Raw genomic sequence first — 3,966 nt, 5'->3', positions numbered from 1 at the left:
CTTGATCTCAGGACCCTGGGATCATGACCTGAGCTGAAGGCAGATGCTTAACCGACTGAGCCACCCAGGCACCCCAAAACCTTAGAATTTTAGTAGAAATCTAGTATTGGAAGCATTTTAGCAAAATTATGTTGTATTGGCCGTTTGCATTCCTCAGACTCTAGACTGATGCAACATTCTTAAAGCCCAGTGTACGAGTGAAGGCAAGACTTTTTCAGGCTGCCTCGTGCCCTGTGTATGATTATGTGGAACCTGTCTTCTTAACCCTGTCTCCTTTACTTTGTAGTGGATCTGGTTGGTGGCTACAACATTGGCACCATCAGCCACGAGAGCCGCGTGGATTGGCTAGAACTTAATGAAACTGGGCACAAGCTTCTCTTCAGGGACCGGAAACTTCGTGTAAGGAGGGTTACTAAGGCCTTAGCCACGGAGGGGTCCGTAGAGGATGTGGTACTACCTACTAGCAGGGACTGTGGGGGGCAGGATGGGACACAATTTCTTGGTGCGCTATGCCATTAACATAGCAAAAGTCACAGAAGAATCAACATTGTGTCTGCTATCGTAGCCTATCTTATATTTAAGGAGATGGTATCATGATGGCACCAAAGTCAAGAGGGGAATTTGGGAGCTGGTTTGTCTTTTACTATTCACAAGTCTGTGCCTTCGTGGAACTGCCTCACCCCCGCATGCCTGCCTGACCTTTCCCCACACCTGTCCCACTGCTCCTCAGCTACACTTACCTGGCAGCATTAAAGCTGGATCCAGGACAGTCTCCCTTGAGCCCCTTATTGACTCTGATCTCAATATGGTATCACCAAAGAGCTCAGCCTCAAGGGCAAAAAAACTATCTGGTGATTTTTCATTTCATTTTCGTTGTGATATGAAAGCCCTATCACAAATTTCCAGACCATTTAATGCGCTTGGAGACCTTTTGTAATCCAGTCTGGCAACTCTGGCCCAGAGTTACTCTAAGAACAAAAGTCTGACCTTCACCTAACGTAAATTTCTGGGTGTAGCTCTTTGCTCACGTGGTCAGCTCTTACTGGCCAGAGTCGGGGTATACCAAGTCAACATAAACTTCAAGCGTTGCAGGTCAGTAAGCTTTGAAATTCAGGGTCTGCCTGACTGGTGGGTCAGTTTGCCACATTTCACCGTTAGAGAAATGGTCAAGATCAGAAGACACCCGTAGCCCCTTGTAATTGTGCTGTCTTCCTCTTCCTTCTTCAGTTACATCTATACGATATTGAAAGCTGCTCTAAGACAATGATCCTCAACTTCTGCTCCTACGTGCAGTGGGTCCCAGGAAGTGACGTGCTGGTAGCTCAGAACCGAAACAGCTTGTGCGTGTGGTACAACATTGAGGCACCTGAGAGGGTCACCATGTCCACTATTAGGGTATGTCGGCACCAGGGCACATTAGACATAGTGTCAGACTGAGGAAGCTCCAAAGGTTATTGGGTTTTCTCTGGCCCACCACCCATAATCTGTGATAGAGTCGGCAAGTAAAGCTTAGATCCTTCCGCACAGTGGGTTAGGTCCCAGAACCATCCTTGTTCACATTCCTGACATTATATTAGGTCCTTGGAACGTGCCTCTCTATTACAGTGGCCTGGGAATTCACCAGGTCATCATGAGTTCTCTAAAGCTGGAAGAGCCTTCATAGGAGGGCAGTTCTGTGTCAGTTCCTATGTGCGGGCTGTCTGTTGTAAGCTGTTCAGAGCTCCTTTTTTATTAGACTGAAGATCAGACACTCTCCTATCCCGCCAGCATCACATACATTCCAGTGATCTTCCAGAATCGGGGAGGCAACTGTGAAAACAAGAGAGCCTCCTGTGCTAGGCTAGGATGACTGGTGTGGGTATAGAGAGAGCATGTGAGAGGTTCTTTTTGTCTTTTATCTATATCTTCTTTTCCTCCTTTCTTGCCTCATTTTAGACTAGTTAAGTTTGGGGTTTTGGGGTTGTTTTGTCCTTTTTTAAACACCATTTTTTCATGTTTTTGCTTTGGAGGTTATACATTTGGTTCCTATAGTGGTTACCCTCAGAAGTTTACCATATCCTTAAATAAACAGTCTCAAATTTTAGCATCTGACCCCCCGGCAAATGATCCAAGGACCTTAACTTTGATTACCTCCCCTTTGCCATTATTGTCCAGTATTTTGTTATCCCCAAAGTTAGACAGTATTCTTTTACACAGCCAGAATTTGGTTACGTTTACCATCATGGTGCCAGTTTCTCTGTTCACTTTTTCTTTTTGCATTGGTGATCTTCCCTCTGGAGTTATTTTTCTTCTCCTTGAGAGAAAGTGTTTTGAAGATAAATACTCAGTTTCTGAAAATTACTGAAATGGAATTATCTGAAAATGTTTTTATTTGGCCTGTTCTTGAAAGATATTCAGACTCCGTACCCAGTTCTACATTGACAGTTTTTCTTTGCCTTTTGCAAATACTGTCCCATTGACTGACTTCCTTAGTTCTGCAAAGTTTATTAACAGCCCCTTCTGTTGTCTTGTTGCTTTTTTTAAAAGATTTTATTTATTTGAGAGAGAGGGAGAGAGAGAGAGAGCACAAGCGAGCATCTGAGCAGGGGGAGGGGCAGAGGGAGAGGGAGAGGGAGACGAAGACTCCTTGCTGAGCAGGGAGCCTGATGGGGGGCTTGATGCGGGGCTCGATCCCGGGCTCAATCCCAGGACTCTGAGATCATGACCTGAATCAAAGGCAGATGCTTAACCAACTGAGCCACCCAGGCGCCCCTGTCTTGTTGCTTTTCAGCATTCTGAAGCTTCACTACAATACATCTGCATATAAATGTCCTTTTACTTATCATGCTTGGTGTGGGGGGGGGGGCACGCATCTGCGAGGACTCGTCATTCCTCAGCCATGAGCTCTTCAAACCTTCTTCTCTCAAGTTCTCTAGTCTCACCCTCAGAGCTCTAATTAGGCGTGTGTTCCGTGTCTTGTCCTGTCTTTGTGCCTCTACAACCTCTTATTCTTCCTTTGTCCTTCTCACTTCATGCTACATTCTGGGTAATTCCTTACGAAACATCTTGCAGGTCAGGGGTTCGCTTTCACCATCATCTCATCTGCTGTTGAAACCACCCATTGAGTTTTTTTACTTCAAATATTGAATTTTTCATACGGTTTTATTTGGTTCTTTCTCCAGTCGGCCTGGTCATTTTTTCTAGTATATGTGCTGCCGAAGTGAGCACAACTTGGCCATTTTTGATAGTCTCTTGTCTCTTGCTTAATTTTTCACTCCATCTTTTAGGTCTTTAAACATTTTATACTTACTTTATATTCCATAACTGTTTTTTTCATAACTGTTATTTTTAATATTGGAAATCCTCGGAAGTCCAAAAATGCTGTAGTTATTGTTTACTTCTTTGTGGTAGTTAACTTACATTTTGGTACCTTGTTTTTATTGGGAGCTCATGTTATATCCAGTGTGATCTTTTAGAACCTCAAGGGCCTCACATGGGCATGTTTTCCTCAAGAGATGATTAGTGTTTGCTTCTGCAGGAATCAGGCATATTAATGACTTTTGTTCCCTTTCCTAGAGAGAGGATCTCAGATTTCATGACTGACAGATTCTCAGATTTGGCCCCTCACCCTGCTGGAGGAGCCCTGGTTTATTCTCCCACTACCGTGTTTGCCATCAGGGCAACTGTACTCTTTCCACTTGCTCTCCTGTTTTTTCCTGCTCAGGTTTTAGCTTACTGACCTCTTTCTTTATTTCTTTCTTTTCTTCCTTTTCTGTCCTTCCTTCCTTTTCTTCCCTTCCCTTCTTTCCCTTCCCTCCCTTCTTTCCTTCCAGTGGGAGACTAGGAATCATGCCTAGTGATTTCTTCAGGTGAACTCAGCAACGAATGCATTAAAAAATCTGCCCCGGGCTGCCTAGGTGGCACAGCGGTTAAGCGTCTGCCTTCGGCTCAGGGCGTGATCCTGGCGTTGTGGGATCGAGCCCCACA

At 44.7% G+C, this 3,966-nt stretch overlaps 1 long non-coding RNA gene across 1 annotated transcript; it reads left to right on the top strand.

Annotated features, from left to right (window-relative positions):
• The first annotated feature begins 55 nt into the window (after nt 1-55).
• Nucleotides 56-3,934, top strand: LOC117800807. Its single transcript, XR_004623178.1, has 3 exons — nt 56-399; nt 1,228-1,395; nt 3,813-3,934. It is a non-coding gene; the product is annotated as an uncharacterized LOC117800807 (long non-coding RNA).
• Nucleotides 3,935-3,966: the final 32 nt, after the last annotated feature.

The sequence above is a fragment of the Ailuropoda melanoleuca genome, unplaced genomic scaffold (assembly GCF_002007445.2).
Source record: "Ailuropoda melanoleuca isolate Jingjing unplaced genomic scaffold, ASM200744v2 unplaced-scaffold8204, whole genome shotgun sequence".
Lineage (NCBI taxonomy): Eukaryota > Metazoa > Chordata > Mammalia > Carnivora > Ursidae > Ailuropoda > Ailuropoda melanoleuca.
Note: the sequence above shows the minus strand (reverse complement) of the source record. Positions and strands in the feature narration are given on the sequence as shown.